Source organism: Bubalus bubalis, chromosome 15 (genome assembly GCF_019923935.1).
Source record: "Bubalus bubalis isolate 160015118507 breed Murrah chromosome 15, NDDB_SH_1, whole genome shotgun sequence".
NCBI classification, from domain to species: domain Eukaryota; kingdom Metazoa; phylum Chordata; class Mammalia; order Artiodactyla; family Bovidae; genus Bubalus; species Bubalus bubalis.
In genome coordinates, this window is record NC_059171.1 from 32,597,701 (window position 1) to 32,624,852 (window position 27,152).

Sequence of the window (27,152 nt, forward strand, 5' to 3'; positions counted from 1 at the left end):
GGCAAGAACACTGGAGTGGGTTGCCATTTCCTTCTCCAATGCATGAGAGTGAAAAGTGAAAGTGAAGTCGCTCAGTCGTGTCCAACTCTTCGTAACCCCATTGACTGCAGCCTACCAGGCTCCTCTGTCCATGGGATTTTTCCAGGCAAGAGTACTGGAGTGGGTTGCCATTGCCTTCTCCAAACAGTACCCTACAATATTTCAAAACCACAGAGAGTGATTATACCCCTAGAAGAGAGACAGGGATTCAAAACCTGGAGCACATTGTTGCACTCTGAGCTAAAAACATGTTATATAATTTTCTTTACTTGACTCTGCTTCCTTGCATCTCTCATTGAAGTTGCTTCATCTCATCATAAAATCTTAGGTATTTTCATCTTCTCCCTCATCTACAATCTGAATTCTCAAGGAGAACTTACCTACTCCCTTAGCCTTACTGAAAATCAATATGTCAATGACTTCCAAATCAAGAATTCCATCTCAGTTGTCTCTCTGGGCTTCAGATCTCCATGTGCTATTCAATATTTCTTCTGCATAACAGGTGATTCAACATAATACATGTAAAAATTATTTCAACTATTCAATCACCTCATCATCAAATCTGATTCATTTTCTACATTATCTATCTCATTGTTTGGTAACATCAAGCACATTTTTCTCTCTTTCCTACTTATTATATAATATTAGATATATTTTAAAAACAAAAATAATAACATAAAATATGCATATGCTCATACCTAAGGAGTAAATATTATAAAATTACTAAAGTCTTCTGTATACCACATCCTGTATTGTATTGTTGTTTAATCTCTGTCATGTCTGACTCTTTTGCAATCCCATGGACTGTAGCCCACCAGGCTCCTCTGTCCACGGCATTTCCCAGGCAAGAATACTGGAGTCAGTTATCATTTCCTTCTCCAGGGGATCTTCCTGCCCCAGGGGTCTCACCCACATTTCTTTCATTGATAGGTGGGTTCTTTACCACTGAGCCACCAGAGAAGCCCCCTATATTATGTTACCCTTCCTAAATCTAGAAGGAACCACTATTTTGCAATTAAAGATTATTCTTTCTTCATGACAAAGTGCACCAAATTAATAGAATTAATAAACTCAGTGATTACTGATGTGTGGTTTATATAAATGAAGCCATTATTTGGTAGGTTTATAATGGGGTTTAAGGTATACTTTGTGAGCTGCTCTTTATTTTACGTATTTTATGTAAACTATTCACTCACTAGGACACGGAGAAAACATAACTAAAGAACAATATAATCCTCATAAAGACTGCAGCAATTAAAAAAAATGATAGTTAAAAATGGTATGTCAAAATTGAGCAACAGTCTATTACAACACAGAAGAGAAACAACATCTGAAGACATGAAATGCTGGGCCTTTCTTGTTAGTACAAGTTCTTTTCCTAGGTCTGCATTGTATTTCCTATATCCTTGGCTATGTTACTCACTCATAAAAGCTACATAACACAGAAAGTAATGCTTTCTGTAAACTGGATAAAATGTTTTATAACACTGCGATAATAATACTGGCCACCCACCAACTTCACAGGAATATTCTAAGGAATTAATGAGGTTGTGTTTGCTGGGCTTTATGAGATCCATGGATGAAAGCAGTTATAAAAGTACAAAGTCCTGGAAGGAATTCTGCTGTGTTTTGAGTGACAGGTATAGTGTCTATGCAAAAAGCATATAGTTTTTTGTGCTAGCTAAAGTGAAGGCCATTGTGAGAAGTGAGAAGTCAGGTAGGTAAAAGAATACTAAATCAGTGTAAAGGTCAAAGTAAAGTAAAAAGAATATCAAGGAAATGAAGACAACCACAGGGGAGAGGGATCTGTCCAGAGAACTATAGTAAATGTTTCTTAAATTTCTCTGTTTTCTTTTGATTCAATCCTTATTTAAGGCTGAGATGCATTATAATTGCTTTAGATTAGTATGCATGAACAAAGATGGATAGTGTCCTACTTTTCTGAATCATCCTTCCCAAGGATCCTGACCAAATAACTATTTCAGGTGAAGAAAAGCTTATTCTTTTTTCTATACATAAAAATTTGTGTATGCATGCAATTTCTATACATTTTTATATACATAAAATTTCAAAACTTATAATGTTCATCCTAGTTTCCCTGTTAATTGAACACATCCTTCCAAGTGCATAAAACAGAAAAATGTTTCATAACGTAAATCAGAATTTCTCAAAATCTGTCCATGAAACATTAATTGAAGTGCCCCATGAAAAATAGTATGGTTCTAAGACCTAAATAAACAAGTTTAATGTTATTACTCCCATTATGCACCAAACACATTTTCTGACAAAATACATATTTAAAATTTTATACATTAGAGTCTAAGAATTTGTGTTCTTTTAGAGCACACATTCAAAACTAATGAAAATTTTTAGCGGTATGACAGCTATTCTAGACATGTTAAGGGACAAAGCTTGAAATACCGTAAGAATTTAGCAAATCAGGCACAGCAAGTTGAGATTGGAAAAACAAAGAGGGTAAAATTAGATCTATAAAAAAATTATAAGCAGAAAAAATACAAATGTTTATACTCTGTTTGGAAAAGCGTGAAAATGCACATTTTTTCTAAGCAATTAGTTTCATGTACACTCTAGTTGGTGTGAAGGTTTTAGATAATCTTATTCTTGGGTTTGCATTTGACTATGGGAAGAATAACTCGGTGTTGAGTCTGAAAATAGCAAAAATAATACTTTAATCTTGAGTAACTTAACACAAAGTATAATAAATCTTATTTTCTGTGCACACACCAAAGCATCCACACAAATAAATATAAACATGGACTTCATATATATTATAGAAAACAATTTTGTCTTCTAACTATAAAATTACAAAGTTTTCTTTAAGTAATATTCAACTATTACAAGACTCAATAATATTAAATGATTAGAGAGCTTTGACTATGTTTGAGGCATTTATTTCTATCAAAAATATAATTAATTAAAAGATCAACACTCAGTTTAACAAATAGAAAAACAAATTTGAAACTATTTCATAAGTTACTTCTCAAATTTTAAAAGCCAGGTACAATGAAATTCAATGGTACTTATGGGAAATGCATTTCTTTTTAAATCAAAGCACAATAAAAACCCTGTATCATCTAAAATGTTGATACTCAGATCATAATATTAAAAGCAAAGTTTCTAGGACAGGAAGTTATTTAATAAACTTACCATATACATTATAACACCATATGATGTTAATTAATTGGCTCCCAGAATGATGAAAAGGAGACAGTATGGGTCCAGAAGTGAAAGTTCTGTGTTAAATGGTAAATTCACTTACTTAATTTGCACCACATCCTTCAGTCAGGTTTCTTGTTAGATATCAGTGTTTCTTTTTCTATACTATAAGGCTATTGTGATATTTAAAGGATCAAAAGCCCAGTCTTATGGCTGGAAGATTCAGGTGTTAGTTAAACTCTGGAAACTCAAAGCTTCATTTTATTTTTCTATAATACAGAGATTAAAAAAAAAAAAAAAAACTTCTTCAAACAATTATAGGAACTAAAAAGGAAACATGGGGACTGAATACTGTTAACTGGAAAGATCAAATCTCAATGTATATTATACTTCTATCACTAATCCCTATTTTATACAAAATCTTACATGAAACCGCATGATTAAAAACAGATCAAAGTAAAGCTAGTTATAGCAGAACTGTATTCCTACTGGATATCCCTACAGTCTTCAGATTCCTTTACCAATAAGTTTTATAAAACACTGACATTTTCCAAAAATAAGTGTGGAAATAAGCTTTCTATAACTAATGTTTTTAAAAATAGCCTATTATGTTACATGTGTTAATGAAGTCCACATGAGAACTTGCCTATATATCACTGTTCAATTTTATAATATAGGAAACTGAGATTCAAAAAAAAGTTAATAAATTCCCCCCAAGATCAGATAGCCAATGTGTGGTAGAGCTAAGGATCAAATCAGATCTAGGTATTTACTGCCATAGTATCCTGCCTTTCTATTATTATCAGTTACATTTGAGTTGCAAGGAGGTGCTGTTGGAGTAATAAATAATTAGGAACTAGAAGATGTTATCAAAACTAAAGTAATTGATCATTTGTTTGATAATGATTTAAACAGGCACAGAAAACTTAATATATACATTTCTATTCTTTTCATTTAAATATAGTTCTCCTTTTTATTACTTAACAATTGAGTTAAATATCATTCCAGTATACTAACATCACCTCTCATCATGTTTCTGTTCTTCAGCTCTCCCTCTGATTCATAAAGAGAAACACGACTTCTTCAGTTAGCAGCAATCCTTTAATTTGAAGACTATTATTATTATTTATTATTATTATAATTTAAGGCAATGGCGCCCCACTCCAGTACACTTGCCTGGAAAATCCCATGAATGGAGGAGCCTGGTGGGCTGCAGTCCATGGGGTCGCTAGGAGTCGGACACGACTGAGTGACTTCGCTTTCTCTTTTCACTTTCATGCATTGGAGAAGGAAATGGCAACCCACTCCAGTGTTCTTGCCTGGAGAATCCCAGGGACTGCGGAGCCTGGTGTGCTGCCATCTCTGGGGTCACACAGAGTCGGACACGACTGAAGTGACTTAGCATAGCATTATAATTTTGCATTGAAACAATGGAACTAATCTGATTATTCGATCTCTTTTCCTTAATTTAGGGCCACTGCCTTGAAGGCATGTTTAGAACTGCAGATTCCAATCCATCAGTAATATTTGACACTCCCACTTCCTTAAATCAACACTCCAATTTTCATCTTTGAGACTGATGAAGTATATAAGCTCCTTCATTAATTAGATTTGTACATTTCACATTCCTAGTCTTCTTTCAATATTATGTCTCTGTAGGCAACTGATCTCTTGCATCACTCATTCTTATATAGCAAAGTCTTCAGTATTAGTCACCATTAAAGACCTTGAAAGATGGGATCAACCATTTGGTTTAGGAGTCTTAATATGATTTATGATAAAAAACAAATCCATCTCTTCTACCCTGATTTATACTTCTGATTTTTATTTCTCTTTCTGTTGTGATACCTTGTTTTATCTAAATCTTTTTCTAAGAGCTGTCACTCTGATGATACTCATATGCTTTTCAGGAAGTAATTTCCAGAAGTACTTTTAGGAGGTAACCTCACATATTCTCTTTTTGAGGCACCATGATCTTGAAGCTAAGGCTTAAATCTCTGGAGAAGTTGCCCCCCTTTTTTGTACTTCACTTTCAGTACTAAATCATCTATCCATTAGCATTATCATTTCCTGCATATTAACCATATATGGCTTTATCTTTCTTATATTAATATAATCAATATCCAAGATGGTACAGCTACTAAAGAATATTTTTAAGGAATCCCTCTTTCAGTCTTGCTTTCATTAATGTCTGCTCTCTCTCCGAATAATCACAGGAAGGCTTTTCATTTTGGTATGGAAGCTCATACTCAGAAAAATGGGCACAACAATATTATCTTGTGTTGAAACTTTAGTTTGGAGTTAACATATTGGGTTGGTTTTGGTATTATCAGTCTATCTTCCAGACCTCCTTTCTTGTATGACTCCAAGTTCAGTTCACTTCAGTTCAGCCACTCAGATGTGTCCAACTCTTTGCAACCCCACGAATTGCAGCATATCAGGCCTCCCTGTCCATCACCAACTCCCAGAGTTCACTCAAACTTACATGCATCGAGTCGGTGATGCCATCCAGCCATCTCATCCTCTGTCGTCCCCTTTTCCTCCTGCCCCCAATCCCTACCAGCATCAGAGTCTTTTCCAATGAGTCAACTCTTTGCATGAGGTGGCCAAAGTACTGGAGTTTCAGCTTTAGCATCATTCCTTCCAAAGAACACCCGGGGCTGATCTCCTTTAGAATGGACTGGTTGGATCTCCTTGCAGTCCAAGGGACTCTCAAGAGTCTTCTCCAACAACACAGTTCAAAAGCATCAATTCTTTGGTGCTCAGCTTTCTTCACAGTCCAACTCTCATATCCATACATGACTACCGGAAAAACCATAGCCTTGACTAGACGGACCTTTGTTGGCAAAGTAATGCCTCTGCTTTTCAATGTGCTATCTAGGTTGGTCATAACTTTCCTTCCAAGGAGTAAGCGTCTTTTAATTTCATGGCTGCAATCACCATCTGCAGTGATTTTGGATCCCAGAAAAAAAAAGTCAGCCACTGTTTCCACAGTTTCCCCATCTATTTGCCATGAAGTGAGGGGACCAGATGCCATGATCTCAGTTTTCTGAATGTTGAGCTTTAAACCAACTTTTTCACTCTCTTCTTTCACTTTCATTAAGAGGCTCTTTAGTTCCTCTTCACTTTCTGCCATAAGGGTAATGTCATCTGCGTATATGAGGTTATTGATATTTCTCCCGGCAATCTTGATTCCAGCTTATGCTTCTTCCAACCCAGCATTTCTCATGATGTACTCTTCATATAAGTTAAATAAGCAGGGTGACAATATACAGCCTTGACGTACTCCTTTTCCTATTTGGAACCAGTCTGTTGTCCCATGTCCAGTTCTAACTGTTGCTTCCTGACCTGCATATAGGTTTCTCAAGAGGCAGGCCAGGTGGTCTGGTATTTCCATCTCTTTCAGAATTTTCCACAGTTTATTGTGATCCACACAGTCCAAGTTAGAATGGGCCAAAAATAAAGTTGCACAATATTTGGAAGGTGAAAGTGAAACAGGATCCATTAAATTCTGAAGGTTACCATTGGTTAAAAGTGGTGTAATTTTAGCACTGTTTATAATAGCCAGGACATGGAAGCAACCTAGATGTCCATCAGCAGATGAATGGATAAGAAAGCTGTGGTACATATACACAATGGAGTATTATTCAGCCATTAAAAAGAATACATTTGAATCAGTTCTAATGAGGTGGATGAAACTGGAGCCTATTATACAGAGTGAAGTAAGCCAGAAAGAAAAACACCAATACAGTATACTAACGCATATATATGGAATTTAGAAAGATGGTAACAATAACCCTGTGTACGAGACAGCAAAAGAGACACTGATGTATAGAACAGTCTTATGGACTCTGTGGGAGAGGGAGAGGGTGGGAAGATTTGGGAGAATGGCATTTAAACATGTAAAATATCATGTATGAAATGAGTTGCCAGTCCAGGTTCGATGCACGATACTGGATGCTTGGGGCTGGTGCACTGGGACGACCCAGAGGGATGGAATGGGGAGGGAGGAGGGAGGAGGGTTCAGGATGGGGAACACATGTATACCTGTGGCGGATTCATTTTGATATTTGGCAAATCTAATACAGTTATGTTAAGTTTAAAAATAAAATAAAATTAAAAAAAAAAAAAGTGGTGTAATTTTAGTCTTTTTATTCCTAAATTTGATGTCTATATCTGCTTCCTAACTGCCAGGAAGGTCATCCCCCAGCAAACTCAAGCTCACCACCACATGTTTCACTGAAAATTTACAGGAGGTAAAGTCAGAAACTCCAGTACTTTGGCCACCTCATGTGAAGAGTTGACTCATTGGAAAAGACTCTGATGCTGGGAGGGATTGGGGGCAAAGAGGAGAAGGGGACGACAGAGGATGAGATGGCTGGATGGCATCACTGACTCGATGGACGTGAGTCTGAGTGAACTCCGGGAGTTGGTGATGGACAGGGAGGCCTGGCGTGCTGCGATTTTTGGGGTCGCAAAGAGTTGGACACGACTGAGCGATTGAACTGAACTGAACTGAAAATCAGAAAAGCCAACTACTTTTCATGAACTTTGCATATGTCCCTACATCTTAGCTTTATTCCATTACTTGCATGTGCATTGCTTCCAGATTTTCTTGTAAGATCTGATTCATTCATCTGTAATAGGATTGATGAATGATCTGTCTTGGATGATTTAATTCTTCTTTCCAAACATTTACTTTTCCTAGCTCAATTATGATGCAGAGAAGTAAAAACTAGCTTAAGAGAATTCTATAAAAAATTATACATCAACACATTGGAGAAGCTAGATGGAATTACAGAGTCCTAAAAAAACACAATACTTACCAAAACCAAATCAAGAAGAAATAGAAAATCTGAAGAGACTTATAACAAGGCTTCCGTGCTGACTCAGATAGTAAAGAATATGCCCACAATACCAGAGACCCAGTTTTGACCCCTGAGTTGAGAAGATCTGCTGGAGAAGAGAATGGCTACCCACTTCAGTATTCTTGCCTGGAGAATTCCATAGACAGAGAAGCCTACAGTCTCATGTCTATGTCCATGGGGTCTCAGTGAGTTGGACACAACTAAGTGACTAACACTGTAACAAGTACAAATATTGAATCAGTTCTCAAAAATCTCCTGACAAATAAAAGTCCAAGACCAGTGTGCTCATTGGTGAATCATACCAAACATTTGAAGAATTTTAGCAGCAATTTTCTCAAGCTTCAAAAAAAAGGAGATTAGTAAACACATCTTAAGACATTCAATGAAGCCACTGTTACTCTGATACTGGTACCAAAGCAAGACAAGGATAGCACACACACACACAAAAACAACAGATCATAATTCTTATGAATATAGGTGCAAAACTTCTCCACAATATGATAACAAACTGAATCCATAGCATATTAAAAGATAAAGATTTAAAATATATATTAAATGATTAATTTATCATCTAGCCAAGGATTAGCATTTAATAATTACAGCAACAATTTTATCATCAGTGTTTTTATTGATGTCATTTTTATTTTTATACTTAGAGCAATTAATGCACTGGCTAATACATATTATGATTTTCTGTTGGTTTGGTAATGCTTATTAAAAGACAAATTGATCCACCTCTGTGTGTGCCCAATAATGAAATAGGGTCTATAAAAATATGGTATTTTTCACTAGACATATATTCCTATAATGGAAAAATCTTTGTTGTATTTTTAATTCAGTCAAACTAAAAAAAATATTCTTGTGCATATTTATTCCCAGTTCATTGTTGGAAATGCACAATACACTGTCATTTGAATAAATTAATAAACACATAGACCAAATAATCTGGTAAGACTAGACAATGGAGTTTTTGAAATTTTAAGCTCAAGATAACTAAGGTTGAGGCATTGAGAAACAATGATTTTTCCTTAAACTATCAATAATTTATTTAATAACATGTTGGAACATGAAAGCCTCTTGGATGTGAGTTTACAGAGACTGTCAGCCATTTTTTAAATTGCATTTTAAAATATTGCCAATTATATTCTAACAGGCACAGATTATCAATAAATGGGAATAAATGAATGGTAGTAATTCAAGAAGTCACTGACACTATACAATATACAGAAAGAGCAAAATTTAAATACATTTTCTCAGTTCTGTTTTTAAGTCCAAAGAAAAAGTTACTATATTAAATGCCCAGTAATAACCAGTGTATGAAAAACATAAATTTACATTAATGTGTCAGGAATTAATCACCTTCTATTATGAAGCATTAAACCAAGCAGAAAAAGTTCAATTCATGCAGTGCCAAAGTTAACTAAGTATTCCTATCTTGCCTGTAGAAAATCATAGTTGGAAATGTTTTCTAAAAAACAACTTTGATTTTAATTCCTTTAAAAAGAGTTAAAGGCATTATTACTTGGGGTGAAAGTGAAAGTGTTAGTCGCTCAGCCGTGTCCAACTCTCTGAGACCCCATGAACTGTAGTCTGCCAGGCTCCTCTGTTCATGGGATTCTCCAGGCAAAAATACAGGAGTGGGTGGCCATTCTCTTCTCCAGAGGATCTTCCCAACCTAGGGATCAAACCCAGGTCTCCTGCACTGCAGGCAGATTCTTTACCATCTGAGCCACCACAGTAATTAGGATCCTGTACTTGGGGTACAGAGTATATTTTATGGCTTTGAAATAATTATTTTAATTATTTAGATTTTTTTAACACATTGGCTGCATTCTTTTAAAACCTTATACATTAATTGTATATGTAGGGAAACAAAATATACAATTCTAAAATGTGTCTATTTGGCATAAGGATTCATGTAGATGGATTACTTTTAGGAAAAAGAAGACTCAGGAAGGCTTTCTTTTTGCCTCCACTTAGATCCTAAAGAATGGCAAACCACTTCAGTATTCTTGCCTTGAGAACCCCATGAACAGTATGAAAAGGCAAAATGATAGGATACTGAAAAAGGAACTCCCCAGGTCAGTAGGTGCCCAATATGCTACTGGAGATCAGTGGAGAAATAACTCCAGAAAGAATGAAGGGATGGAGCCAAAGCAAAAACAATACCCAGTTGAGGATGTGACTGGTGATAGAAGCAAGGTCCAATGCTGTAAAGAGCAATATTGCATAGGAACCTGGAATGTCAGGTCCATGAATCAAGGCAAATTGGAAGTGGTCAAAGAAGAGATGGCGAGAGTGAACATCGACATTCTAGGAATCAGCAAACTAAAATGGACTGGAATGGGTGAATTTAACTCAGATGACCATTATATCTACTACTGCAGGCAGGAATCCCTTAGAAGAAATGGAGTAGCCATCATGGTCAACAAAAGAGTCCAAAATGCAGTACTTGGATGCAATCTCAAAAATGACAGAATGATCTCCATTCATTTCCAAGGCAAACCATTCAATATCACAGTAATCCAAGTCTATGCCCCAACCAGTAATGCTAAAGAAGCTGAAATTGAACAGTTCAATGAAGACTTACAAGACCTTTTAGAACTAACACCCAAAAAAGATGTCCTTTTCATTGTAGGGGACTGGAATGCAAAAGTGGGAAGTCAAGAAACACCTGGAGTAACAGGCAAATTTGGCCTTCGAATATGGAATGAAGCAGGGCAAAGACTAATAGAGTTTTTCCAAGAAAATGCACTGGTAATAGCAAACACCCTCTTCCAACAACACAAGAGAAGACTCTACACATGGACATCACTAGATGGTCAGCACCAAAATCAGATTGATTATATTCTTTGCAACCAAAGATGGAGAAGCTCTATAGAAGACCAGGAGCTGACTGTGGCTCAGATCATGAACTCCTTATTGCCAAATTCAGATTGGAGGAGGAAATGGCAACCCATGCCAGTGTTCTTGCCTGGAGAATCCCAGGGACGGAGGAGCCTGGTGGGCTGCCATCTATGGGGTCGCACAGAGTCAGACACGACTGAAGCGACTTAGCAGCAGCAGCGGCAGCAGGGAAAACCACTAGACCATTCAGGTATGACCTAAATCAAATCCCTTATGATTATACAGTGGAAGTGAGAAATAGGTTTAAGGGACTAAATCTGATAGATAGAGTGCCTGATGAACTATGGAATGAGGCTCATGACATTGTACAGGAGACAGGGATCAAGACCATCCCAAGGAAAAGAAATGCAAAAAAGCAAAATGGCTGTCTGGGGAGGCCTTACAAATAGCTGTGAAAAGAAGAGAAGTGAAAAGCAAAGGAGAAAAGGAAAGATATAAGCATCTGAATGCAGAGTTCCAAAGAATAGCAAGAAGAGACAAGAAAGCCTTCTTCAATGATCCATGCAAAGAAATAGAGGAAAACAACAGAATGGGAAAGACTAGAGATCTTTTCCAGAAAACTAGAGATACCAAAGGAACATTTCATGCAAAGATAGGCTCGATAAAGGACAGAAATGGTATGGGCCTAACAGAAGCAGAAGATATTAAGAAGAGGTGGCAAGAATACATAGAACTGTACAAAAAAAGATCTTCACGACCAAGATAATCACGATGGTGTAATCACTCACCTGGAGCCAGATATCCTGGAATGTCAAGTCAAGTGGGCCTTAGAAAGCATCACTACAAACAAAGCTAGTGGAGGTGATGGAATTCCAGTTGAGCTATTTCAGATCCTGAAAGATGATGCTGTGAAAGTGCTGCACTCAATATGCCAGCAAATTTGGAAAACTCAGCAGTGACCACAGGACTGGAAAAGGTCAGTTTTATTTCCAATTCCAAAGAAAGGCAATGCCAAAGAATGCTCACACTACCACACAATTGCACTCATCTCACACGCTAGTAAAGTAATGCTCAAAATTCTCCAAGCCAGGCTTCAGCAATACATGAACCGTGAACTTCCAGATGTTCAAGCAGGTCTTAGAAAAGGAAGAGGAACCAGAGATCAAATTGCCAACATCCGCTGGATCATGAAAAAAGCAAGAGAGTTCCAGAAAAACATCTATTTCTGTTTTATTGACTATGCCAAAGCCTTTGACTGTGTGGATCACAGTAAACTGGAAAATTCTGCAAGAGATGGGAATACCAGACCACCTGATCTGTCTCTTGAGAAATTTGTATGCAGGTCAGGAAGCAACAGTTAGAACTGGACATGGCACAGCAGACTGGTTCCAAATAGGAAAAGGAGTACGTCAAGGCTGTATATTGTCACCCTGCTTATTTAACTTATATGAAGAGTACATCATGAGAAACACGGGTGGAAGAAGCACAAGCTGGAATCAAGATTGCAGGGAGAAATATCAATAACCTCAGATATGTGGATGACACCACCCTTATGGCAGAAAGTGAAGAGGAACTCAAAAGCCTCTTGATGAAAGTGAAAGTGGAAAGTGAAAAAGTTGGCTTAAAGCTAAACATTCAGAAAACTGAGATCATGGCATCTGGTCCCATCATTTCATGGGAAATAGATGGGAAACAGTGGAAAGTGTCAGACTTTATTTTTCTGGGCTCCAAAATCACTGCAGATGGTGACTGCAGCCATGAAATTAAAAGATGCTTACTCCTTGGAAGGAAAGTTATGACCAACCTAGATAGCATATTCAAAAGCAGATACATTACTTTGCCAACAAAGGTCCATCTAGTCAAGGCTATGGTTTTTCCTGTGGTCATGTATGGATGTGAGAGTTGGACTGTGAAGAAGGCTGAACGCCGAAGAATTGATGCTTTTGAACTGTGGTGTTGGAGAAGACTCTTGAGAGTCCCTTGGACTGCAAGGAGATCCAACCAGTCCATTCTGAAGGAGATCAGCCCTGGGATTTCTTTGGAAGGAATGATGCTAAAGCTGAAACTCCAGTACTTTGGCCACCTCATGCGAAGAGTTGACTCATTGGAAAAGACTCTGATGCTCTGAGGGATTGGGGAGGGAAGGAGGAGAAGGTGATGACAGAGGAAGAGATGGCTGGATGGCATCACTGACTCGATGGACGTGAGTCTGAGTGAACTCCGGGAGTTGGTGATGGACAGGGAGGCCTGGCATGCTGCGATTCATGGGGTCGCAAAGAGTCAGACACGACTGAGTGACTGAAGTGAACAGCACTCAACTGAGATCCTAAAGAATTTAGATAAAGGACTCTTCTAGGAACAAATTTATCTCCAGAGATATATTTAAAAATATGGGTGATATTTTTAATATATCTTTTTAAATATATTTAAATATTTTAAAATATTTAAATGTATTTTATATGTATATATATTTAATATATATTTTAAATATATTTTAAAATATATCTCTGGAGATAAATTTGGAGCCTAGAGACGAGAATCCCCTCTGTATCCTCAAGGTCTGTAAGTGGCCCAGCAAACAGTTGTTCACTAGGAATTTGCTTTTCCATCTCCAGGTCAATTGCTTCTCTCCTCTAGGAAGTCCCAAACTACTACCCCCAACATCCTCTTACCTTTAGCTGAAAAATGATATTTAAGGTGAGGGCTTAGGGCATTTTGGTGAGTTACTCAGTTTTCCAGGGTCTCTCCCATGTAGTACATGTTATTAAAATTTATTTGATTTTCTCCTGCTAATCTGTTTCATTATTCTGTCAAGTTAATTTGTAGACCAGCCAGAAGAACCAAGATGGTAGAGGATTCATACCTAATATAACATAGATAGGAATTCATAAATGTTTCCAACTGAACTCCACAATGGACAGCCAGCAAATAGTTAATATAAGAAAACATCTTCCCTTGTTGCTTTTTTTTTTTTTTTTTAATTCAGAGACATTTCTTAAGAGAGAATCTTTTCAAATGAGTGATATGGTTCTATACACTGTGTATATTAGACAATATCTCTTTCATATTTGTACAAACAATATCACAAATTTCTTTTTTAAAAAGAAAATCCATACAATTTTTTTTTTTTTTTTTTTTTTGACTCTTCTGGATCGTCATCATTGTATGGGCTTTTCTCTAGTTGCCACAAGTGGGAGCTACTCTCTAGTGGTATGTGGGCTTCTCATTGTGGTGGTTTGTCCTGTTAGTGGCTCAGAGGTTAAAGCATCTGCCTGGAATGCAGGAGACCAGGGTTCGATCCTTGGGTCAGGAAGATCCCCTGAAGAAGGAAATGGCAACCCACTCCAGTACTCTTGCCTGGAGAATCCCATGGAGGAAGAAGCTTGGTAGGCTACAGTCCATGGGGTTGCAAAGAGTCGGACACGACTGAGCGACTTCATTTTCACAGCATGGGCTCTAGGGTGTGTGATCTTCAGAAGATTTGGTGCCTGGTTTTACAGTTGCAGCTCCTTGGCTCTAGAGCACAGGCTCAATAGTTGTGGTGCATGGGGTTAGTTACTCCATGGCATGTAGGATCCTCCTGGTCAGGAATCCAAACTGTGTCTCCTGCATTGGCAGGAAGACTATTTTACCACTGAGTCACCAGGGAAATCTCACAAATTGCCACATTAGGGACACAGAAAGCAGTTACTGTTATCCTTAGCCTCTCCTTGCTGAAATAATGCTTTAGTTACTTAACAGGTAAATATTTATGTACAAATTCAATTTCCCACTTATTTTCAAAGAGATTATTAATCACATATGTTTTTGTTAAGTTGGAATTAGAAAAGACAGAGGAACCAGATATCAAATTGCCAACATCCATTGGATCAAGAAAAAGGAAGAGAATTTCTGAAAAACATCTACTTCTGCTTTATTGACTACACCAAAGCCTTTGACTGTGTGGATCACAACAAACTGTGGAAAATTCTTCAAGAGATGGGAATACCAGACCACCTTACTTGCCTCCTGAGATATCTGTATACAGGTCAAGAAGCAATAGTTAGAACTGGACATGATACAACAGACTGATTACAAATAGGGAAAGGACTACATCAAGACTGTATATTGTCACCCTGCTTATTTAACTTATATGCTGAATACATCATGCTAAATGCCAGGCTAGATGAAGCACAAGCTGAAACCAAGATTTCCAGGAGAAATATCAATAACCTCAGATATGCAGATGACACCACTCTTATGGCAGATAGTGAAGAGGAACTGAAGAGTCTCTTGATGAAAGTGAAAGAGGAGAGTGAAAAAGCTGGCTTAAAACTAAAATTTCAAAAAAAGAAGATCACGGCATCCGGTCCCATCACTTCATGGCAAACAGATGGGGAAACAATGGAAACAGTGACAGACCTTATTTTCTTGGGCTCCAAAATTATTGCAGATGGTGGCTGCAGCTATAAAATTAAAAGACACTTGCTCCTTGGAAGTAAAGCTATGACAAACCTAGGCAGCATATTAAAAAGAGACCTTACTTTGCTGACAAAGTCCGTCTTGTCAAAGCTATGGTTTTTCCAGTAGTCATGATGAATGTGAGAGTTAGACTATAAAGAAGTTTGAGCATCCAAGAATTGATGCTTTTAAACTGTGGTGTTGGAGAAGACTCTTGAGAATCCCTTGTACTGCAAGGAGATCAAACCAGTCAATCCTGAAGGAAATCAGTCCTAAATAGTCATTGAAAGGACTGATGCTGAAGCTGAAGCTCCAATACTTTGGCCACCTGATGCAAAGAACTAACTCATTGGAAAAGACTGATGTCGGGTCTTTGAAGATTGAGGCAGGAGGAGAAGGGGACGACAGAGGATGAGATGGTTGGATGGCATCACCAACTCAACGGACATGAGTTTGAGCAAGGGCCGGGAGCTGTTGAAGGACAGGGAAGCCTGGTGTGCTGTAATCCATGGGGTCGTAAAGACTTCGACATAACTGAGTGACTGAACTGAACTGAAGTTTCTGAGATTCATAGATAACTTCCTCTGGAGATTATCCTGGAAACACATATTTATTTTTTCCCAGTTTTAGTAAAATATAAAACATGTGTGCATGCATGCTAAGTAGCTCCAGTGTGTCAGTGTGTCCAACTCTTTGTGGCCCTATGGACTGCAGAGAGTTGGACATGACTTAGCAACTAAGCAAGCATGCATGTTATGGGGGTGAGGTTTTTTGGCAAAAAGTGTATCTCAATCTTTCCTACTCATTTTGATGTAGATATTTCCTCATATTGCCAAAGACTACACAGTTAATACAGGCTTACCTTTGAGATACTTTGGATCTGGTTCCAGACCACCACAATAAAGTCAATATTAGCATAAAGCAAGTCATACAATATTTTTGGTTTCCCAGTATATATAAAGTTATGTTTATACTATGCTGCAGTCTACAACAAAATATGTCTTAAAAATACAATGTCCATACTTTAATTAAGAATACATCATTGCTAAAAAATGCTAACCAGCATCAGAGCCTCCAGCAAGTTGTCATATTTTTGCTGGTGAAGGGTCTTGCTTCAGTGTTGATGGCTGCTGACTGATCAGGATAGTGGCTGCTGAGAGTTGGGGTGACTGTGGAAATTTCTTGCAATAAGAAAGAAATGAAGTTTGCTGAACTGATTGATTCTTCCTTTCACAAACAATTTCTGTGTAGCATGAAATGATTTTTGATAACATTTTACCCACAGCACAACTTTCAAAATTGGAGTCAATCTCCCCAAGCTTTGCCACTGCTTTATCATCTAAGTTTCTGTCATATTTTAAATTCTTTGTTGTCATTTCAACAATATTCACAGTGTCTTCACCAGAAGTAGATTTCATCTCAAGAAAAACTTTATCATTTTCTTTGCTCATCCATAAGAAACAATTCCTCATCTATACAAGTTTTATCATTAGTATGCAGCAATTCAGTCCCATCTTTAGACTCCACTTCTAGTTCTAGTTCTCTTCTATTTCCACCACATCTTCAGGTGCTTCCCTAACTGAAGTCCTGAGCCCCTCCATACCATCCATGAAGGTCTTTTTTTTTTTTTTTTTAACTTTACAATATTGTATTGGTTTTGCCATATATCAACATGAATCCACCAAAGGTACACACGTGTTCCACATCCTGAATCCTCCTCCCTCCTCCCTCCTCCCTCCTCCCTCCCAATACCATCCCTCTGGGTCGTCCCAGTGCACCAGCCTCAAGCATCCAGTATTGTGCATCAAACCTGGACTGGCGACTAATTTCATATATGATATTATACATGTTTCAATGCCATTCTCCTAAATCATCCCACCCTCTCCCTCTCCCACAGAGTCCAAAAGACTGTTCTATACATCTGTGTCTCTTTTGCTGTCTCGTATACAGGGTTATTGTTACCATCTTTCTAAATTCCATATATATGCGTTAGTATATTGTATTGGTGTTTTTCTTTCTGGCTTACTTCACTCTGTATAATAGGCTCCAGTTTCATCCACCTCATTAGAACTGATTCAGATGTATTCTTTTTAATGGCTGAGTAATACTCCATTGTGTATATGTACCACCGCTTTCTTATCCATTCATCTGCTGATGGACATCTAGGTTGCTTCCATGTCCTGGCTAGTATAAACAGTGCTGTGATGAACATTGGGGTACATGTGTCTCTTTCCCTTCTGGTTTCCTCAGTGTGCATGCCCAGCAGTGGGATTGCTGAGTCATAAGGCAGTTCTATTTCCAGTTTTTTAAGGAATCTCCACACTGTTCTCCATAGTGGCTGTACTAGTTTGCATTCCCACCAACAGTGGAAGAGGGTACCCTTTTCTCCACACCCTCTCCAGCATTTATTGTTTATAGACTTTTGGATCGCAGCCATTCTGACTGGTGTGAAATGGTACCTCATAGTGGTTTTGATTTGCATTTCTCTGATAATGAGTGATGTTGAGCATCTTTTCATGTGTTTGCTAGCCATATGTATGTCTTCTTTGGAGAGAGGTCTATTTAGTTCTTTGGCCCATTTTTTGATTGGGTCATTTATTTTTCTGGACTTGAGCTGTAGGAGTTGCTTGTATATTCTCGAGATTAGTTGTTTGTCAGTTGCTTCATTTGCTATTATTTTCTCCCATTCTGAAGGCTGCCTTTTCACCTTGCTAATAGTTTCCTTTGTTGTGCAGAAGCTTTTAAGTTTAATTAGGTCCCATTTGTTTATTTTTGCTTTTATTTCCAATATTCTGGGAGGTGGATCATAGAGGATCCTGCTGTGATGTATGTTGGAGAGTGTTTTGCCTGTGTTCTCCTCTAGGAGTTTTATAGTTTCTGGTCTTACGTTGAGATCTTTAATCCATTTTGAGTTTATTTTTGTGTATAGTGTTAGAAAGTGTTCTAGTTTCATTCTTTTACAAGTGGTTGACCAGAGTTCCCAGCACCACTTTTTAAAGAGATTGTCTTTAATCCATTGTATATTCTTGCCTCCTTTGTCAAAGATAAGGTGTCCATAGGTGTGTGGATTTATCTCTGGACTTTCTATTTTGTTCCATTGATCTATATTTCCATCTTTGTGCCAGTACCATACTGTCTTGATGACTGTGGCTTTGTAGTAGAGCCTGAAGTCAGGCAGGTTGATTCCTCCAGTTCCATTCTTCTTTCTCAAGATAGCTTTGGCTATTCGAGGTTTTTTGTATTTCCATACAAATTGTGAAATTATTTGTTCTAGCTCTGTGAAGAATACCATTGGTAGCTTGATAGGGATTGCATTGAATCTATAAATTGCTTTGGGTAGTATACTCATTTTCACTATATTGATTCTTCCAATCCATGAACATGGTATATTTCTCCATCTATTAGTGTCCTCTTTGATTTCTTTCACCAGTGTTTTATAGTTGTCTATATATAGGTCTTTAGTTTCTTTAGGTAGATATATTCCTAAGTATTTTATTCTTTTCATTGCAATGGTGAATGGAATTGTTTCCTTAATTTATCTTTCTATTTTCTCATTATTAGTGTATAAGAATGCAAGGGATCTCTGTGTGTTGATTTTATATCCTGCAACTTTAGTATATTCATTGATTAGTTCTAGTAATTTTCTGGTAGAGTCTTTAGGGTTTTCTATGTAGAGGATCATATCATCTGCAAACAGTGAGCGTTTTACTTCTTCCTTTCCAATTTGGATTCCTTTTATTTCTTTTTTTTCTCTGATTGCTGTGGCTAAAACTTCCAAAACTATGTTGAATAGTAATGGTGAAAGTGGACACCCTTGTCTTGTTCCTGACTTTAGGGGAAATGCTTTCAATTTTTCACCATTGAGGATAATGTTTGCTGTGGGTTTGTCATATATAGCTTTGATTATGTTGAGGTATGTTCCTTCTATTCCTGCTTTCTGGAGAGTTTTTATCATAAATGGATGTTGAATTTTGTCAAAGGCTTTCTCTGCATCTATTGAGATAATCATATGGTTTTTATTTTTCAATTTGTTAATGTGGTGTATTCCATTGATTGATTTGCGGATATTGAAGAATCCTTGCATCCCTGTGATAAAGCCCACTTGGTCATGGTGTATGATCTTTTAATGTGTTGTTGGATTCTGATTGCTAGAATTTTGTTAAGGATTTTTGCATCTATGTTCATGAGTGATATTGGCCTGTAGTTTTATTTTTTTTGTGTGGCATCTTTTGTTATTAGGCTCATGGTGGCCTCATAGAATGAGTTTGGAAGTTTACCTTCCTCCGCAATTTTCTGGAAGAGTTTGAGTAGGATAGGTGTTAGCTCTTCTCTAAATTTTTGGTAGAATTCAGCTGTGAAGCCGTCTGGACCTGGGCTTTTGTTTGCTGGAAGATTTCTGATTACAGTTTCAATTTCCGTGCTTGTGATGGGTCTGTTAAGATTTTCTATTTCTACGTGGTCCAGTTTTAGAAAGTTGTACTTTTCTAAGAATTTGTCCATTTCTTCCACGTTGTCCATTTTATTGGCATATAATTGTTGATAGTACTCTCTTATGATCCTTTGTATTTCTGTGTTATCTGTTGTGATCTCTCCATTTTCATTTCTAATTTTATTGATTTGATTTTTTTTCCCTTTGTTTCTTGAGGAGTCTGGCTAATGGTTTGTCAATTTTATTTATCCTTTCAAAGAACCAGCTTTTGGCTTTGTTGATTTTTGCTATGGTCTCTTTTGTTTCTTTTGCATTTATTTCTGCCCTAATTTTTAAGATTTCTTTCCTTCTACTAACCCTGGAGTTCTTCATTTCTTCCTTTTTTAGTTGCTTTAGGTGTAGTTAGGTTATTTATTTGACTTTTTTCTTATTTCTTGAGGTATGCCTGTATTGCTATGAACTTTCCCCTTAGGACTCCTTTTACAGTGCCCCACAGGTTTTGGGTTGTTGTGTTTTCATTTTCATTCATTTCTATGCAAATTTTGATTTCTTTTTTTATTTTTTCTGTGATTTGTTGGTTATTCAGCAGCATGTTTTTCAGCCTCCATATGTTGGAATTTTTAATATTTTTTCTCCTGTAATTGAGATCTAATCTTACTGCATTGTGGTCAGAAAAGATGCTTGGAATGACTTCTATTTTTTTGAATATACCAAGGCTAGATTTATAGCCCAGGATGTGATCTATCCTGGAGAAGGTTCCATGTGCGCTTGAGAAAAAGGTGAAATTCATTGTTTTGGGATGAAATGTCCTATAGATATCAATTAGGTCTAACTGGTCTATTGTATCATTTAAAGTTTGTGTTTCCTTGTTAATTTTCTGTTTACTTGATCTATCCATAGGTGTGAGTGGGGTATTAAAGTCTCCCACTATTATTGTGTTATTGTTAATTTCCCCTTTCATACTTGTTAGCATTTGTCTTACATACTGCGGTGCTCCCATATTGGGTGCATATATATTTATAATTGTTATATCTTCTTCTTGGATTGATCCTTTGATCATTATGTAGTGACCTTCTTTGTCTCTTTTCACAGACTTTGTTGTAAAGTCTATTTTATCTGATATGAGTATTGCTACTCCTGCTTTCTTTTAGTCTCTATTTGCATGGAAAATCTTTTTCCAGCCCTTCACTTTCAATCTGTATGTGTCCCCTGTTTTGAGGTGGGTCTCTTGTAGACAACATATGTAGGGGTCTTGTTTTTGTATCCATTCAGCCAGTCTTTGTCTTTTGATTGGGGCATTCAACCCATTTACGTTTAAGGTAATTATTGATAAGTATGATCCCATTGCCATTTACTTTATTGTGTTGGGTTCAAGTTTATACACCCTTTTGGTGTTTCCTGTCTAGAGAATATCCTTTAGTATATGCTGAAGAGCTGGTTTGGTGGTGCTGAATTCTCTCAGCTTTTGCTTGTGTGTAAAGCTTTTGATTTCTCCTTCATATTTGAATGAGATTCTTATTGGGTACAGTAATCTGGGCTGTAGGTTATTTTCTTTCATCACTTTTTGTCTTGTCATTCCCTCCTGGCTTGAAGAGTTTCTATTGAAAGATCAGCTGTTATCCTTATGGGAATTCCCTTGTGTGTTATTTGTTGTTTTTCCCTTGCTGCTTTTAATATTTGTTCTTTGTGTTTGATTTTTGTTAATTTGATTAATATGTGTCTTGGGGTGTTTTGACTTGGGTTTATCCTGTTTGGGACTCTCTGGGTTTCTTGGACTTGTGTGATTATTTCCTTCCCCATTTTAGGGAAGTTTTCAACTATTATCTCCTCAAGTATTTTCTCATGGTCTTTGTCTTCTTTTTCTGGGACTCCTGTGATTCGAATGTTGTAGCGTTTAATATTGTCCTGGAGGTCTCTGAGATTGTCCTCATTTCTTTTAATTTGTTTTTCTTTTTTCCTCTCTGATTCATTTATTTCTACCATTCTATCTTCTAATTCACTAATCCTGTCTTCTGCCTCTGTTATTCTACTATTTGTTGCCTCCAGAGTGTTTTTGATCTCATTTATTGCATTATTCATTATATATTGACTCTTTTTTATTTCTTCTAGGTCCTTATTAAACCTTTCTTGCATCTTCTCAATCCTTGTCTCCAGGCTATTTATCTGTGATTCCATTTTGATTTCAAGATTTTGGATCAATTTCACTATCATTATTTGGAATTGTTTATCAGGTAGATTCCCTATCTCTTCCTCTTTTGTTTGGTTTGGTGGGCATTTATCCTGTTCCTTTACCTGCTGGGTATTCCTCTGTCTCTTCATCTTGTTTATATTGCTGAGTTTGGGGTATCATTTCTATATTCTGGCAGTTTGTGGAGTTCTCTTTATTGTGGAGTTTCCTCACTGTGTGTGGGTTTGTACAGGTGGCTTGTCAAAGTTTCTTGGTTAGGGAAGCTTGTGTCGGTGTTCTGGTGGATGGAGCTGGATTTCTTCTCTCTGGAGTGCAATGAAGTGTCCAGTAACGAGTTATGGGATGTCTATGGTTTTGTATTAACTTTGGGCAGCCTGTATATTGGAGCTCAGGGCTATGTTCCTATGTTGCTGGAGAATTTGTGTGGTATGTCTTGCTCTGGAACTTGCTGGCCCTTGTGTGGTGCTTGGTTTCAGTGTAGGTATGGAGGTGTTTGATGAGCTCCTGTCAATTAATGTTCCCTGGAGTCAGGAGTTCCCTGGAGTCAGGGTTTGGACTTAAGCCTCCTGCTTCCGGTTTTCAGTCTTATTTTTACAGTAGTCTCAAAACTTCTCCTTGTATACAGCACAATTGATAAAACATCTAGGTTAAAGATGAAAAGTTTCTCCACAGTGAGGGACACCCAGAGAGGTTCACAGAGTAACATGGAGAAGAGAAGAGGGAGGAGGGAGTTAGAGGTGACCCGAATGAGATGAGGTGGAATCAATAGAGGAGACAGCAGGCTAGCCAGTAATCACTTCCTTATGTGCACTCCACAACTGGACCGCTCAGAGATGTTCATGGAGTTATACTGAGAAGAGAAGAGGGAGGAAGGAGACAGGTGGCCAGGAGGATAAAAGAGGGGAATGAAAAGGAGAGAGACAGATCCAGCCAGTAATCAGTTCCCTAAGTATTCTCCACTGTCTGGAACACACAGAAATTCAGAGTTGGGTAGAGCAGAGAGGGGTTAGGGAGGAGACACAGGTGACCTGGTGGAGAAAAAAGAGAGTCCAAAGGGGGAGAGAGCAGGTAAGCCAGTAATCTCGCTCCCAAGTAAAAATGGGTACTGAAGATTGGGTTGTTAAAGGTACAAAATTGACAACAAATACCAAAAAGCAAAACTTAAAAATCTAGAGTAGAGTTTGGAATTTCAAAAATATAATGTTAAAGAAAAGAAGAAAAAAAAAGAGAGAGAGAGAGAAAGAGAAAAAAAACAAAGTCACAAAAATTATAAAAAATATATATATGAAGTTTGCTTTTAAAAAAATAGGGTCTTTTGTTTGCAAAGTAATACTAGGTTATAAAAGTGAAAATTTAAAGGAGTAATAGAGGACTTAAAATTTTTTTAAAAATTTAAAAAAAGAAAAGAAAGAAAGAATGATTGTAAAAATAGTAAAAAAAAAAAAAAATATCTAGGACTTTCTCTGGTGTTGTTTTGGGTATTGTGGGGTCAGTTCATTTTCAGCTAGTTCCTTGGTCCAGCTTATATTTCTCAAGATCTATAGGCCCCTTCCTATGAAGTCGATACTAATGACAGGGTTTTAATCTATTGCACCTGTTGCTTCCAAGGCGGTTCCCTCTGTTTTACCTTCTTCTGTTTGCTAGTCTCTTCAGTGTCTGATTTCTGCCCTGACACAAAAGGGTCGGTTGTGGACTTTTTTTTTTTTTTTTTTTTTTTTAGGCTCACTTATTCAGTCGTGCTGTGGGGAGGGAGGGACGCTGCAAACAAATAACACTGTTGTGTGCTCGCAGTGCCTCAGCCACACTGGGCCTGCCCCCGCTCATGGCACGTGTACCCTCCCTGCCCACACTGCTCAGGCTCTAGGTTGCTCCATCAGGAACCATCTGAGGACAGCCCTGGGCTGCATGCACCTCCCAGGTCTAAGCCACTCAGGTTCAGGCACTCAGGTAGTCCTCAGAGGCGCAGACTCGGTTGGGCCTGCGTTTTGTGCCCTTCCCAGGTGCCAGCAGCTCAGGTGATGAGGTGTTTGGCGAGCGTGGTCACTGCAACTTATCACCTCCCTGCCACTCGGTTTTCTGGGTATACAACCAGTGCACCTTCTCAGGCAGATGTTGACCGTCCAGAACCCCAAGAGTCTTAGTTAGCAAAGAAGCCTGCTTACAGTTTTGTAGATAATGTCTCCCTGGGGCTGCAATTGCCCCCTTCCGGCTCTGGCTGCCTGTCACTGGAGGGGGATGGTCTGCAGCTGGCTATCTCTGTTCAGTCCTTTGTTCCGTGGGCCTGGCAGTGTCTTAGGTTAGGGCTGGCTTTTCACGTGGTAGTTCTCCCACAGTCTGGTTTGCTAGCCCAAGTTAGTTCACTCAGATAGCGCTTGGGGCATTCAGGCCAGATCCTTACTCTAAGCGATGCAGCCCGTGCCTCCCTGCCCAGCCCCCACTTGCTAGTGGCGGGTGCACTTTTTTAATTGTTTATTTTTCCTCCCTGTTATGTCGCCCTCTGTGCTTCCAAGGCTCGGCACAGACTCGGCAGTGAGAGTGTTTCCTGGTGTTTGGAAACTTCTCTCTTTTTAAGACTCCCTTCCTGGGACGGAGCTCTGTCCCTCCCTCTTTTGTCTCTTTTTTTGTCTTTTATAGTTTTTCCTACCTCCTTTCGAAGACAATGGGCTGCTTTTCTGGGTGCCTGATGTCCTCTGCCGGCATTCAGAAGTTGTTTTGTGGAATTTACTCAGTGTTTAAATGTTCTTTTGATGAATTTGTGGGGGAGAAAGTGGTCTCCCCGTCCTATTCCTCCGCCATCTTAGCTCCTCCCCCGAATCATCCCATGAAGGTCTTAATCAACTTCTCCTAAATTCCTGTGAATGCTATTACTTCAGTATCTTTCCTTGAATTACAAAGGTTGTCAATGACATTTTGAATGGTGAATTCTTTCCAGAAGGTTTTCCATTTTCTTTGCCCAAATTCACCAGATCTATCACAGTTATAACCTTAAGAAATGTATTTGCTAATAATAAAAAACTTGATTAACAGAGGATGAAATGGTTGGATGGGATCACTGACTCGATGGACATGAATTTGAGCAAGCTCCGGGAGTTGGTGATGAACAGGGAAGCCTAGTGTGCTTTAGTCCATGGGGTAACAAAGAATCAGACGTGACTGAGTGACTGAACTGAACTGATAATCAAAATGACCCCTTGATCCATGGGCTAAAAGAATGGATGTTGTGTTCACAGGTATATCAGCAACATTTATCTCATTGTACATCTCCATCAGTGCTCCTGGGTGACCAGGAAAGAAATCTTTTTTTTTTGAGTAGTAATTCTCAACAGTAAACTGTTGAAAACAGATGTGTTGTCATCCAGGCTTTGTTGTTCCATTTGTTGAGTACAGGCAGTATAGATTTAGCATAATTCTTAAGGGTCCTAGATCTTTTCGCGTGATAAGAATTGACTTCAACTCAAAAACATCAGCTGCATTAGCCCCTAACAAGCCACTATCCTTTGAAATTTTGAAGCCAGACATTGACTTCTCCTCTTTGGCTATAAAAGTCATATTTTCCAACACGAGGCTGTTTCATTTACATAAAACAATCTGTTGTTTAGTGAAGATACCTTCGTTAATTATCTTCAGTAGATCTTCAAGTAACTTGCTGCTTCACCTTTCACTTTTGTGTTATATGGGTGGCTTCTTTCCTTAAACTTCATGAACCAACCCTCTGCTATATTCAAACTTTTTGTGCAGCTTCCTCACCTCTCTCAGCTTTCATAGCATTGAGGAGAATTAGAGTCTTACTCTGAAGTAGGCTTTGGTTTAAGAGGATGTTATAGCTGACTTGATCTTTTATCCAGACCACTAAAATTTCTTCCGTAAAAGCAACAAATCTGTTTTACATACTTATTAGTCATGTGTTTACTGGAACAGCACTTTTAATTTCCTTCAGGAACTTTTCCTTTGCATTGAAAACTGGTTAATTGGCCCAGAAGACCCAGCTTTTGACCTATCTCAGCTTTTGAATGCTTTCCTCACTAAGTTTGATTATCTGTAGCTTTTGATTGAAAGTGAGAGACATGGGACTCTTCCTTTCACTTGAATACTTCGAGACCATTATAGGAATATTAATTTGCCTCATTTTAATATTGTGAAAGGAAAGACGATATCTTGGGAAGAAGAGAGGTTTAAGGAGAGGGAGAGCAGTAAATGGCGGAGCAGTCAGAATACAAACAGCATTTATTGATTAAGTTCACCTTCTTATATGGGTGTTGTTCAAGGAGCCCCCAGACCATTACAGTAGTAACATCAAAGACCACTGATCACAGATCCTCATGACAAACATATTGATAATTAAAACATTTGAAATATTATGAGCATTGCCAAAATGTGACACTGAAACACGAAGTGACCAAATGCTGTTGGAAAAAATGATTTGATAGAGTTGCATGATGTGGTTTCCACAAACCTACAATTTCTTAAAAAAAAGAAGAGGAAGCAATGTAAGGCACAATAAAGCAAAACTCAATAAACAATGTGTGCTTATAAATGATAAAGCTGAAATTCAAGTCCAAGCAATCTAGGAGATTAAATTTAAGTGTCAAAATTTTAAGTAACATCTCAATGACAAAAGCATTGCACATCTTGAAAAAAAATTACTCTTCTGTAGATCTTTTCTCTCATATGGTATCTATATTGTGAGAAACTAAATTGAAAATTGGCACATACTCAGGTCATGGGGAACCCTGAACACTAAGCTAAGACTGTAGGATTTACAGTCCCTAGACTGTAGGGACACTTTTTCCAGGAGCAGAGGAACCATTAAAGACATTTTTAACAGAGAGACAATTACATGCACTAGTATGTTTCACTGGGATTGATGTTGATGGTGGGTGGGAAATTTTTGAAAAATAAAGTGCAGGAGACTAATTAGGATATTATCAAAACAGGCTTATAAGATTTGACGTGTTCAGCTTCCAGCATGGATGGCTGAGTTAGTTCTTACTGGAAACAAACCTCTCACAGATAATTATGAATTCTAAGGAAATAAATGAAGCTTAAAGTAACTGGTACATGACCAAAAGCCAGCATATTTCAGTTCTAAAACTGGAAAAAGGAAATAAATGATGTTGAATGAGTAACAATTTTTATGAGTATTACTCTGAGGACAAGCCAAGTC